General features: G+C 39.0%; 1 protein-coding gene across 1 annotated transcript in view; it reads right to left on the bottom strand.

The window, feature by feature from the left end:
* LOC140307785 (fibroblast growth factor receptor substrate 2-like) overlaps positions 1-11,840 on the bottom strand; it is a 29,836-nt gene extending 17,996 nt beyond the window's left edge. The window contains exon 1 of the mRNA XM_072386794.1: positions 11,303-11,840. The gene's annotated coding sequence lies outside the window, so the exon portion shown is untranslated. The remainder of the gene's footprint in view (positions 1-11,302) is intronic.
* Between the last annotated feature and the right edge of the window lie 2,037 nt (positions 11,841-13,877).

Here is a 13,877-nt window from a genome sequence, read left to right as displayed (position 1 = left end):
GATCAACAGTTCTGCAGCTTTCTGTAACCTTTAAAGTGTCCTGATCAATAGTTCTGCAGCTTTCTGAAACCTTTAAAGTGTCCTGATCAACAGTTCTGCAGCTTTCTGAAACCTTTAAAGTGTCCTGATCAATAGTTCTGCAGCTTTCTGTAACCTTTAAAGTGTCCTGATCAACAGTTCTGCAGCTTTCTGTAACCTTTAAAGTGTCCTGATCAATAGTTCTGCAGCTTCCTGGAACCTTTAAAGTGTCCTGATCAATAGTTCTGCAGCTTTCTGTAACCTTTAAAGTGTCCTGATCAACAGTTCTGCAGCTTTCTGAAACCTTTAAAGTGTCCTGATCAACAGTTCTGCAGCTTTCTGAAGCCTTTAAAGTGTCCTGATCAATAGTTCTGCAGCTTTCTGTAACCTTTAAAGTGTCCTGATCAACAGTTCTGCAGCTTTCTGTAACCTTTAAAGTGTCCTGATCAATAGTTCTGCAGCTTTCTGTAACCTTTAAAGTGTCCTGATCAACAGTTCTGCAGCTTTCTGAAACCTTTAAAGTGTCCTGATCAACAGTTCTGCAGCTTTCTGTAACCTTTAAAGTGTCCTGATCAACAGTTCTGCAGCTTTCTGTAACCTTTAAAGTGTCCTGATCAATAGTTCTGCAGCTTTCTGAAACCTTTAAAGTGTCCTGATCAATAGTTCTGCAGCTTTCTGAAGCCTTTAAAGTGTCCTGATCAACAGTTCTGCAGCTTTCTGTAACCTTTAAAGTGTCCTGATCAATAGTTCTGCAGCTTTCTGAAACCTTTAAAGTGTCCTGATCAATAGTTCTGCAGCTTTCTGAAACCTTTAAAGTGTCCTGATCAATAGTTCTGCAGCTTTCTGTAACCTTTAAAGTGTCCTGATCAATAGTTCTGCAGCTTTCTGAAACCTTTAAAGTGTCCTGATCAACAGTTCTGCAGCTTTCTGAAACCTTTAAAGTGTCCTGATCAACAGTTCTGCAGCTTTCTGTAACCTTTAAAGTGTCCTGATCAATAGTTCTGCAGCTTTCTGAAACCTTTAAAGTGTCCTGATCAATAGTTCTGCAGCTTTCTGAAACCTTTAAAGTGTCCTGATCAACAGTTCTGCAGCTTTCTGAAACCTTTAAAGTGTCCTGATCAACAGTTCTGCAGCTTTCTGAAACCTTTAAAGTGTCCTGATCAACAGTTCTGCAGCTTTCTGAAACCTTTAAAGTGTCCTGATCAACAGTTCTGCAGCTTTCTGTAACCTTTAAAGTGTCCTGATCAATAGTTCTGCAGCTTTCTGTAACCTTTAAAGTGTCCTGATCAACAGTTCTGCAGCTTTAAACCTTTAAAGTGTCCTGATCAATAGTTCTGCAGCTTTCTGAAGCCTTTAAAGAGTCCTGATCAACAGTTCTGCAGCTTTAAACCTTTAAAGTGTCCTGATCAATAGTTCTGCAGCTTTCTGAAACCTTTAAAGTGTCCTGATCAATAGTTCTGCAGCTTTCTGAAACCTTTAAAGTGTCCTGATCAATAGTTCTGCAGCTTTCTGAAACCTTTAAAGTGTCCTGATCAACAGTTCTGCAGCTTTCTGAAACCTTTAAAGTGTCCTGATCAATAGTTCTGCAGCTTTCTGTAACCTTTAAAGTGTCCTGATCAACAGTTCTGCAGCTTTCTGTAGCCTTTAAAGTGTCCTGATCAATAGTTCTGCAGCTTTCTGAAACCTTTAAAGTGTCCTGATCAACAGTTCTGCAGCTTTCTGTAACCTTTAAAGTGTCCTGATCAACAGTTCTACAGCTTTCTGAAACCTTTAAAGTGTCCTGATCAACAGTTCTGCAGCTTTCTGAAGCCTTTAAAGTGTCCTGATCAATAGTTCTGCAGCTTTCTGAAACCTTTAAAGTGTCCTGATCAACAGTTCTGCAGCTTTCTGAAACCTTTAAAGTGTCCTGATCAATAGTTCTGCAGCTTTCTGAAACCTTTAAAGTGTCCTGATCAACAGTTCTGCAGCTTTCTGAAACCTTTAAAGTGTCCTGATCAATAGTTCTGCAGCTTTCTGTAACCTTTAAAGTGTCCTGATCAACAGTTCTGCAGCTTTCTGAAACCTTTAAAGTGTCCTGATCAATAGTTCTGCAGCTTTCTGAAACCTTTAAAGTGTCCTGATCAACAGTTCTGCAGCTTTCTGTAGCCTTTAAAGTGTCCTGATCAACAGTTCTGCAGCTTTCTGTAACCTTTAAAGTGTCCTGATCAACAGTTCTGCAGCTTTCTGTAGCCTTTAAAGTGTCCTGATCAATAGTTCTGCAGCTTTCTGAAACCTTTAAAGTGTCCTGATCAACAGTTCTGCAGCTTTCTGAAACCTTTAAAGTGTCCTGATCAACAGTTCTGCAGCTTTCTGAAACCTTTAAAGTGTCCTGATCAACAGTTCTGCAGCTTTCTGAAACCTTTAAAGTGTCCTGATCAATAGTTCTGCAGCTTTCTGAAACCTTTAAAGTGTCCTGATCAATAGTTCTGCAGCTTTCTGAAACCTTTAAAGTGTCCTGATCAACAGTTCTGCAGCTTTCTGTAACCTTTAAAGTGTCCTGATCAATAGTTCTGCAGCTTTCTGAAACCTTTAAAGTGTCCTGATCAATAGTTCTGCAGCTTTCTGTAACCTTTAAAGTGTCCTGATCAATAGTTCTGCAGCTTTCTGTAACCTTTAAAGTGTCCTGATCAACAGTTCTGCAGCTTTCTGTAACCTTTAAAGTGTCCTGATCAATAGTTCTGCAGCTTTCTGAAACCTTTAAAGTGTCCTGATCAACAGTTCTGCAGCTTTCTGAAGCCTTTAAAGAGTCCTGATCAACAGTTCTGCAGCTTTAAACCTTTAAAGTGTCCTGATCAATAGTTCTGCAGCTTTCTGAAACCTTTAAAGTGTCCTGATCAATAGTTCTGCAGCTTTCTGAAACCTTTAAAGTGTCCTGATCAATAGTTCTGCAGCTTTCTGAAACCTTTAAAGTGTCCTGATCAACAGTTCTGCAGCTTTCTGTAGCCTTTAAAGTGTCCTGATCAACAGTTCTGCAGCTTTCTGAAACCTTTAAAGTGTCCTGATCAATAGTACTGCAGCTTTCTGTAACCTTTAAAGTGTCCTGATCAATAGTTCTGCAGCTTTCTGAAACCTTTAAAGTGTCCTGATCAACAGTTCTGCAGCTTTCTGAAGCCTTTAAAGTGTCCTGATCAACAGTTCTGCAGCTTTCTGTAACCTTTAAAGTGTCCTGATCAATAGTACTGCAGCTTTCTGTAACCTTTAAAGTGTCCTGATCAATAGTTCTGCAGCTTTCTGAAACCTTTAAAGTGTCCTGATCAACAGTTCTGCAGCTTTCTGTAACCTTTAAAGTGTCCTGATCAACAGTTCTGCAGCTTTCTGTAACCTTTAAAGTGTCCTGATCAACAGTTCTGCAGCTTTCTGAAACCTTTAAAGTGTCCTGATCAATAGTTCTGCAGCTTTCTGAAACCTTTAAAGTGTCCTGATCAACAGTTCTGCAGCTTTCTGAAGCCTTTAAAGTGTCCTGATCAACAGTTCTGCAGCTTTAAACCTTTAAAGTGTCCTGATCAATAGTTCTGCAGCTTTCTGAAACCTTTAAAGTGTCCTGATCAACAGTTCTGCAGCTTTAAACCTTTAAAGTGTCCTGATCAACAGTTCTGCAGCTTTCTGAAACCTTTAAAGAGTCCTGATCAACAGTTCTGCAGCTTTAAACCTTTAAAGTGTCCTGATCAATAGTTCTGCAGCTTTCTGAAACCTTTAAAGTGTCCTGATCAATAGTTCTGCAGCTTTCTGAAACCTTTAAAGTGTCCTGATCAACAGTTCTGCAGCTTTCTGTAACCTTTAAAGTGTCCTGATCAACAGTTCTGCAGCTTTCTGTAACCTTTAAAGTGTCCTGATCAATAGTTCTGCAGCTTTCTGAAATCTTTAAAGTGTCCTGATCAACAGTTCTGCAGCTTTCTGTAACCTTTAAAGTGTCCTGATCAATAGTTCTGCAGCTTTCTGAAACCTTTAAAGTGTCCTGATCAATAGTTCTGCAGCTTTCTGAAACCTTTAAAGTGTCCTGATCAATAGTTCTGCAGCTTTCTGAAACCTTTAAAGTGTCCTGATCAACAGTTCTGCAGCTTTCTGAAACCTTTAAAGTGTCCTGATCAACAGTTCTGCAGCTTTCTGAAACCTTTAAAGTGTCCTGATCAGCAGTTCTGCAGCTTTAAACCTTTAAAGTGTCCTGATCAACAGTTCTGCAGCTTTATGAAACCTTTAAAGTGTCCTGATCAATAGTTCTGCAGCTTTAAACCTTTAAAGTGTCCTGATCAACAGTTCTGCAGCTTTCTGAAACCTTTAAAGTGTCCTGATCAATAGTTCTGCAGCTTTCTGACACCTTTAAAGTGTCCTGATCAATAGTTCTGCAGCTTTCTGAGACCTTTAAAGTGTCCTGATCAATAGTTCTGCAGCTTTCTGAAACCTTTAAAGTGTCCTGATCAACAGTTCTGCAGCTTTCTGAAACCTTTAAAGTGTCCTGATCAATAGTTCTGCAGCTTTCTGTAACCTTTAAAGTGTCCTGATCAATAGTTCTGCAGCTTTCTGTAACCTTTAAAGTGTCCTGATCAATAGTTCTGCAGCTTTCTGTAACCTTTAAAGTGTCCTGATCAACAGTTCTGCAGCTTTCTGAAACCTTTAAAGTGTCCTGATCAATAGTTCTGCAGCTTTCTGAAACCTTTAAAGTGTCCTGATCAATAGTTCTGCAGCTTTCTGTAACCTTTAAAGTGTCCTGATCAATAGTTCTGCAGCTTTCTGAAACCTTTAAAGTGTCCTGATCAATAGTTCTGCAGCTTTCTGTAACCTTTAAAGTGTCCTGATCAATAGTTCTGCAGCTTTCTGAAACCTTTAAAGTGTCCTGATCAACAGTTCTGCAGCTTTCTGTAACCTTTAAAGTGTCCTGATCAATAGTTCTGCAGCTTTCTGTAACCTTTAAAGTGTCCTGATCAATAGTTCTGCAGCTTTCTGAAACCTTTAAAGTGTCCTGATCAATAGTTCTGCAGCTTTCTGAAACCTTTAAAGTGTCCTGATCAATAGTTCTGCAGCTTTCTGAAACCTTTAAAGTGTCCTGATCAATAGTTCTGCAGCTTTCTGTAACCTTTAAAGTGTCCTGATCAATAGTTCTGCAGCTTTCTGAAACCTTTAAAGTGTCCTGATCAACAGTTCTGCAGCTTTCTGAAACCTTTAAAGTGTCCTGATCAACAGTTCTGCAGCTTTCTGTAACCTTTAAAGTGTCCTGATCAATAGTTCTGCAGCTTTCTGTAACCTTTAAAGTCTCCTGATCAACAGTTCTGCAGCTTTCTGTAACCTTTAAAGTGTCCTGATCAATAGTTCTGCAGCTTTCTGTAACCTTTAAAGTGTCCTGATCAATAGTTCTGCAGCTTTCTGAAACCTTTAAAGTGTCCTGATCAACAGTTCTGCAGCTTTCTGTAACCTTTAAAGTGTCCTGATCAATAGTTCTGCAGCTTTCTGTAACCTTTAAAGTGTCCTGATCAATAGTTCTGCAGCTTTCTGTAACCTTTAAAGTGTCCTGATCAACAGTTCTGCAGCTTTCTGAAACCTTTAGTGTCCTGATCAATAGTTCTGCAGCTTTCTGACACCTTTAAAGTGTCCTGATCAATAGTTCTGCAGCTTTCTGTAACCTTTAAAGTGTCCTGATCAATAGTTCTGCAGCTTTCTGAAACCTTTAAAGTGTCCTGATCAACAGTTCTACAGCTTTCTGTAACCTTTAAAGTGTCCTGATCAACAGTTCTGCAGCTTTCTGAAACCTTTAAAGTGTCCTGATCAACAGTTCTGCAGCTTTCTGTAACCTTTAGTGTCCTGATCAATAGTTCTGCAGCTTTCTGACACCTTTAAAGTGTCCTGATCAACAGTTCTGCAGCTTTCTGTAACCTTTAAAGTGTCCTGATCAATAGTTCTGCAGCTTTCTGAAACCTTTAAAGTGTCCTGATCAATAGTTCTGCAGCTTTCTGTAACCTTTAGTGTCCTGATCAATAGTTCTGCAGCTTTCTGACACCTTTAAAGTGTCCTGATCAACAGTTCTGCAGCTTTCTGTAACCTTTAAAGTGTCCTGATCAATAGTTCTACAGCTTTCTGAAACCTTTAAAGTGTCCTGATCAACAGTTCTGCAGCTTTCTGTAACCTTTAAAGTGTCCTGATCAATAGTTCTGCAGCTTTCTGAAACCTTTAAAGTGTCCTGATCAACAGTTCTACAGCTTTCTGAAACCTTTAAAGTGTCCTGATCAACAGTTCTACAGCTTTCTGAAACCTTTAAAGTGTCCTGATCAACAGTTCTACAGCTTTCTGAAGCCTTTAAAGTGTCCTGATCAACAGTTCTACAGCTTTCTGAAACCTTTAAAGTGTCCTGATCAACAGTTCTGCAGCTTTCTGTAACCTTTAAAGTGTCCTGATCAATAGTTCTGCAGCTTTCTGAAACCTTTAAAGTGTCCTGATCAACAGTTCTGCAGCTTTCTGTAACCTTTAAAGTGTCCTGATCAATAGTTCTGCAGCTTTCTGTAACCTTTAAAGTGTCCTGATCAACAGTTCTGCAGCTTTCTGAAACCTTTAAAGTGTCCTGATCAACAGTTCTGCAGCTTTCTGAAACCTTTAAAGTGTCCTGATCAACAGTTCTGCAGCTTTCTGAAACCTTTAAAGTGTCCTGATCAATAGTTCTGACCTTTCTGTAACCTTTAAAGTGTCCTGATCAATAGTTCTGCAGCTTTCTGAAACCTTTAAAGTGTCCTGATCAATAGTTCTGCAGCTTTCTGAAACCTTTAAAGTGTCCTGATCAACAGTTCTGCAGCTTTCTGAAACCTTTAAAGTGTCCTGATCAACAGTTCTGCAGCTTTCTGAAACCTTTAAAGTGTCCTGATCAATAGTTCTGCAGCTTTCTGAAACCTTTAAAGTGTCCTGATCAATAGTTCTGCAGCTTTCTGAAACCTTTAAAGTGTCCTGATCAATAGTTCTGCAGCTTTCTGTAACCTTTAAAGTGTCCTGATCAACAGTTCTGCAGCTTTATGAAACCTTTAAAGTGTCCTGATCAATAGTTCTGCAGCTTTCTGTAACCTTTAAAGTGCCCTGATCAACAGTTCTGCAGCTTTCTGTAACCTTTAAAGTGTCCTGATCAACAGTTCTGCAGCTTTCTGAAACCTTTAAAGTGTCCTGATCAATAGTTCTGCAGCTTTCTGAAACCTTTAAAGTGTCCTGATCAATAGTTCTGCAGCTTTCTGTAACCTTTAAAGTGTCCTGATCAACAGTTCTGCAGCTTTATGAAACCTTTAAAGTGTCCTGATCAATAGTTCTGCAGCTTTCTGTAACCTTTAAAGTGCCCTGATCAACAGTTCTGCAGCTTTCTGTAACCTTTAAAGTGTCCTGATCAACAGTTCTGCAGCTTTCTGAAACCTTTAAAGTGTCCTGATCAACAGTTCTGCAGCTTTCTGAAACCTTTAAAGTGTCCTGATCAACAGTTCTGCAGCTTTCTGAAACCTTTAAAGTGTCCTGATCAACAGTTCTGCAGCTTTCTGAAACCTTTAAAGTGTCCTGATCAACAGTTCTGCAGCTTTCTGTAACCTTTAAAGTGTCCTGATCAATAGTTCTGCAGCTTTCTGTAACCTTTAAAGTGTCCTGATCAATAGTTCTGCTGCTTTCTGAAACCTTTAAAGTGTCCTGATCAACAGTTCTGCAGCTTTCTGTAACCTTTAAAGTGTCCTGATCAATAGTTCTGCAGCTTTAAACCTTTAAAGTGTCCTGATCAACAGTTCTGCAGCTTTAAACCTTTAAAGTGTCCTGATCAACAGTTCTGCAGCTTTCTGAAACCTTTAAAGTGTCCTGATCAACAGTTCTACAGCTTTCTGAAGCCTTTAAAGTGTCCTGATCAATAGTTCTGCAGCTTTCTGTAACCTTTAAAGTGTCCTGATCAACAGTTCTGCAGCTTTCTGAAACCTTTAAAGTGTCCTGATCAATAGTTCTGCAGCTTTCTGTAACCTTTAAAGTGTCCTGATCAATAGTTCTGCAGCTTTCTGTAACCTTTAAAGTGTCCTGATCAATAGTTCTGCAGCTTTCTGAAACCTTTAAAGTGTCCTGATCAATAGTTCTGCAGCTTTCAGAAACCTTTAAAGTGTCCTGATCAATAGTTCTGCAGCTTTCTGAAACCTTTAAAGTGTCCTGATCAATAGTTCTGCAGCTTTCTGAAACCTTTAAAGTGTCCTGATCAACAGTTCTGCAGCTTTCTGAAACCTTTAAAGTGTCCTGATCAACAGTTCTGCAGCTTTCTGAAACCTTTAAAGTGTCCTGATCAACAGTTCTGCAGCTTTCAGAAACCTTTAAAGTGTCCTGATCAACAGTTCTGCAGCTTTCTGAAACCTTTAAAGTGTCCTGATCAACAGTTCTGCAGCTTTAAACCTTTAAAGTGTCCTGATCAACAGTTCTGCAGCTTTCTGTAACCTTTAAAGTGTCCTGATCAATAGTTCTGCAGCTTTCTGAAACCTTTAAAGTGTCCTGATCAACAGTTCTGCAGCTTTCTGTAACCTTTAAAGTGTCCTGATCAATAGTTCTGCAGCTTTCAGAAACCTTTAAAGTGTCCTGATCAATAGTTCTGCAGCTTTCTGAAACCTTTAAAGTGTCCTGATCAATAGTTCTGCAGCTTTCTGAAACCTTTAAAGTGTCCTGATCAACAGTTCTGCAGCTTTCTGAAACCTTTAAAGTGTCCTGATCAACAGTTCTGCAGCTTTCTGTAACCTTTAAAGTGTCCTGATCAATAGTTCTGCAGCTTTCTGAAACCTTTAAAGTGTCCTGATCAACAGTTCTGCAGCTTTCTGTAACCTTTAAAGTGTCCTGATCAATAGTTCTGCAGCTTTCTGTAACCTTTAAAGTGTCCTGATCAACAGTTCTGCAGCTTTCTGAAACCTTTAAAGTGTCCTGATCAACAGTTCTGCAGCTTTCTGAAACCTTTAAAGTGTCCTGATCAATAGTTCTGCAGCTTTCTGAAACCTTTAAAGTGTCCTGATCAACAGTTCTGCAGCTTTCTGAAACCTTTAAAGTGTCCTGATCAATAGTTCTGCAGCTTTCTGTAACCTTTAAAGTGTCCTGATCAATAGTTCTGCAGCTTTCTGTAACCTTTAAAGTGTCCTGATCAACAGTTCTGCAGCTTTCTGAAACCTTTAAAGTGTCCTGATCAATAGTTCTGCAGCTTTCTGAAACCTTTAAAGTGTCCTGATCAACAGTTCTGCAGCTTTCTGTAACCTTTAAAGTGTCCTGATCAATAGTTCTGCAGCTTTCTGAAACCTTTAAAGTGTCCTGATCAACAGTTCTGCAGCTTTCTGTAACCTTTAAAGTGTCCTGATCAACAGTTCTGCAGCTTTCTGAAACCTTTAAAGTGTCCTGATCAACAGTTCTGCAGCTTTCTGAAACCTTTAAAGTGTCCTGATCAACAGTTCTGCAGCTTTCTGTAACCTTTAAAGTGTCCTGATCAATAGTTCTGCAGCTTTCTGTAACCTTTAAAGTGTCCTGATCAACAGTTCTGCAGCTTTCTGAAACCTTTAAAGTGTCCTGATCAACAGTTCTGCAGCTTTCTGAAACCTTTAAAGTGTCCTGATCAATAGTTCTTCAGCTTTCTGAAACCTTTAAAGTGTCCTGATCAATAGTTCTGCAGCTTTCTGTAACCTTTAAAGTGTCCTGATCAATAGTTCTGCAGCTTTCTGTAACCTTTAAAGTGTCCTGATCAATAGTTCTGCAGCTTTCTGAAACCTTTAAAGTGTCCTGATCAATAGTTCTGCAGCTTTCTGAAGCTCTTTCACAGTTTTTCTTTAGACATTTCCTGCTTTTTCCCTCATCTTCAGTCCTTGTTCCTGAGCATTTTCAGTGTTTTTTCTTTGTTCAGCCACTTAACTCTGACCTTTGAACCCTTCAGGCAGAAAAAAGGCTCCTAACTCAAGGGATGAACCAGTGTTGTGTCGACACAGAACAGACAACTTAGCAAAGAAGCCATTTTAAACTGGATCTTTAGGCACTTTGTCACAAAGACACATTTGTTCCCATTTCTTTAGCTGCATCTATGAAAAACAGCAAAGAAAACACAGTTTGACAGACAGAAAATAGGATTTCTGCAGCAACAAGGTGATTCCCAAAGAGCTATTAGCTGAAAACTTGGCATATCTCAGCATGGTGTGCAGTGTGTCCTTAAAACATTTGAGGAAACTGGACAAGTGGAGGACAAAAGAAGAAGTGTCAGGCCTAAAAAACTATCTCCAGCAGATGAACAGGATCTGAAAGTGATGTCCTTAAGAAAGAGGAAAAAATCCAGCTGTGACCTGACAGGACCTGAGAGATGCATCTGGACCTTCAGCTGATCCATCTACTGTTGGCCCAAGCCTCATCAGAAATGGTCTCCATGGAAGGGTGGCTGTCAAGAAGCCGTTCTTAAGGAAGGGAAACAGGGAGAAAAGGCTGAGCTGTGCCAAATGACACAAGAAGTGGACTGAAAATCAGTGGCAACAGGTCTTATGGAGGGATGAATCCTCCCCAGAGCCCGGACCTCAACATTATTGAAGCAGTGTGGGATCATCTGACAGAGAACGGAACAAAAGGCAGCCCACATCCAAAGAAGAGCTTTGGGATGTCCTTCAAGAAGCCTGGAGAACTATTCCTGAAGACTCCTTAAAGAAATGACAGAAAGCTCGTCTCAGAGGGTTCAGGCTGTGTTGGAGGATAAAGGAGCTCAGACCAGAGATTCACTTTAAAGCTGCTGAGAACTGATAAAAACTCTGTTTCTGCCTCAGATTCTGGGTTTATGTTCAGGTTTTATCATGTTTCAGTGAATCTCTGCAGCTGCTTCCTGGAATAATATAAAGAAAGTCTGCTCCACAGAACTGTATTTTACTTTAAACCTGGAAATTATAACCCTTCTAAACTGGGAACAACAACAGTCGGGTTTTCACTATCACTTTCCTCAGCGCCTCCACACAAACTGCGTGGTCCCAGCTCGGCTGTTCACTAACCTAACTAACGCATTAGTTCACTAATCACGCAGCGCGAGCCTCTCATACAACCAGCTTCTGCTAACTACCTCCCGGAGGTCTGCGTCGCTCCGGATGAGCAGCAGCTCAAGTCTGAAACTTCTCGTTGAAATGGCAGCTGGTTAGCAGCGAGCTAAGCTTCAATAAGCTAACACTGATTTCAGTTAATTAGCTCGGAGGCTACATTCAGCGCCCCGACACCAGCGACTTCCACCCGCCAGCTGCCCTCCAGAGCTGCCGGCCCCCCAGGACAAACTCACCGGGCTCCGGTAGCGTGGCGACTTCTAGCTTCCAAACTCCTGGGTCACCCACACGGCCGAGGGCAGCTCGAACTGGTCCGCAGACGACGGTGGGCAGCTAGCATTAGCCGCTGCTACAGCAGCAGCAGCAGATCCTCCATCTTTCCTCTGCGCTGCTGGAGCGCCAAAAAAAAAAAAACAATCACAACTTCTTCCAGGCGGCCTTAAAGCTCCTGTTCACACGATTTAAGCCACAGAAAACGGTTACAATCCATCGGTAATCCTGAAAGGTTCGCTGCGGGGTTCGAGGTTCCGTCCGAACGCACTTTTACGAGCTGAAAACCAAGTTTTGGGCGCTCGGAGTGTCTCCCCGCTCCTAGTTGTCTGTCGGACTAAATCACAGCGAGTTGGCTCAACTTCCGACACTTCAGCAGCCTCCAATGTGGAGCACAGCCGACCGACGGCGCATGCGCGGCCATCAGGTCCGGGACAGCCAGGGCCTCTCCCCGCGAGCCGCTGACATGCACAAGACAACACAAAAACAACACACAACAACCCTAAAACAGCTTATTAGAGCAGAGTAACAACTTATAACAACACACAGCAACTTATAAAACCTTATAATAAAAGAAAAACAACACAAAGGAACACACAACAGCTTATTAGAACAGAGTAACTACTTATAACAACACTGAAACAACTTATAAAACCTTATAATAAAAGAAAAACAACACAAAGGAACACACAACAACTTATTAGAACAGAGTAACAACACAAAAACAACACACAACATCTTATAACAACACAAAAACAACTTATAAAACCTTATAATAAAAGAAAAACAACACAAAAACAACACACAACAACTTATAACAACACAAAAACAACTTATAAAACCTTATAATAAAAGAAAAACAACACAAAACAACACACAACAACTTATAACAACACAAAAACAACTTATAAAACCTTATAATAAAAGAAAAACAACACAAAAACAACACACAACAACTTATAACAACACAAAAACAACTTATAAAACCTTATAATAAAAGAAAAACAACACAAAGGAACACACAACAACTTATTAGAACAGAGTAACAACACAAAAACAACACACAACAACCCTAAAACAGCTTATTAGAGCAGAGTAACATCTTATAACAACACTGAAACAACTTATAACACCTTATAATAAAAGAAAAACAACACACAACAACACACAACAACTTATAACAACACAAAAACAACACACAACAACCCTAAAACAGCTTATTAGAGCAGAGTAACTACTTATAACAACACTGAAACAACTTATAAAACCTTATAATAAAAGAAAAACAACACAAAGGAACACACAACAGCTTATTAGAACAGAATAACAACACAAAAACAACTTATAAAACCTTATAATAAAAGAAAAACAACACAAAACAACACACAACAGCTTATTAGAACAGAGTAACAACACAAAACAACACACAACTTATAACAACACAAAAACAACTTATAAAACCTTATAATAAAAGAAAAACAACACAAAACAACACACAACAACTTATTAGAACAGAGTAACAACACACAACAACTTATAACCACACTGAAACAACTTATAAAACCTTATAATAAAAGAAAAACAACACAAAGGAACACACAACAACTTATTAGAACAGAGTAGCAACACAAAAACAACACACAACATCTTATAACAACACTGAAACAACTTATAAAATCTTATAATAAAAGAAAAACAACACACAACAACACTGAAACAACTTATTAGAACAGAGTAGCAACACAAAAACAACACACAACATCTTATAACAACACAAAAACATCTTATAACAAGACAAAAACAACTTATAAAACCGTATAATAAAAGAAAAACAACACAAAGGAACACACAACAACTTATTGGAACAGAGTAACAACACACAACAACTTATTAGAACAGAGTAACAACACACAACAACTTATAACAACACTGAAACAACTTATAAAACCTTATAATAAAAGAAAAACAACACAAAGGAACACACAACAACTTATTAGAACAGAGTAGCAACACAAAAACAACTTATAACACCTTATAATAAAAGAAAAACAACACAAAAACAACACACAACAACTTATTAGAACAGAGTAGCAACACAAAAACAACACACAACATCTTATAACAACACTGAAACAACTTATAAAACCTTATAATAAAAGAAAAACAACACAAAGGAACACACAACAACTTATTAGAACAGAGTAGCAACACACAACAACTTATTAGAACAGAGTAACAACACAAAAACAACACACAACAACTTATAACAACACTGAAACAACTTATAAAATCTTATAATAAAAGAAAAACAACACAAAGGAACACACAACAACTTATTAGAACAGAGTAGCAACACAAAAACAACACACAACATCTTATAACAACACAAAAACAACTTATAAAACCTTATAATAAAAGAAAAACAACACAAAGGAACACACAACAACTTATTAGAACAGAGTAGCAACACAAAAACAACACACAACATCTTATAACAACACAAAAACAACTTATAAAACCTTATAATAAAAGAAAAACAAC

This window comes from Leuresthes tenuis, unplaced genomic scaffold, assembly GCF_036924035.1.
Source record: "Leuresthes tenuis unplaced genomic scaffold, fLeuTen1.0.hap1 SCAF_5, whole genome shotgun sequence".
NCBI lineage: Eukaryota > Metazoa > Chordata > Actinopteri > Atheriniformes > Atherinopsidae > Leuresthes > Leuresthes tenuis.
The sequence above is the reverse complement of the archived record's forward strand: the minus strand, read 5'-3'. Positions and strand labels throughout refer to the sequence as shown.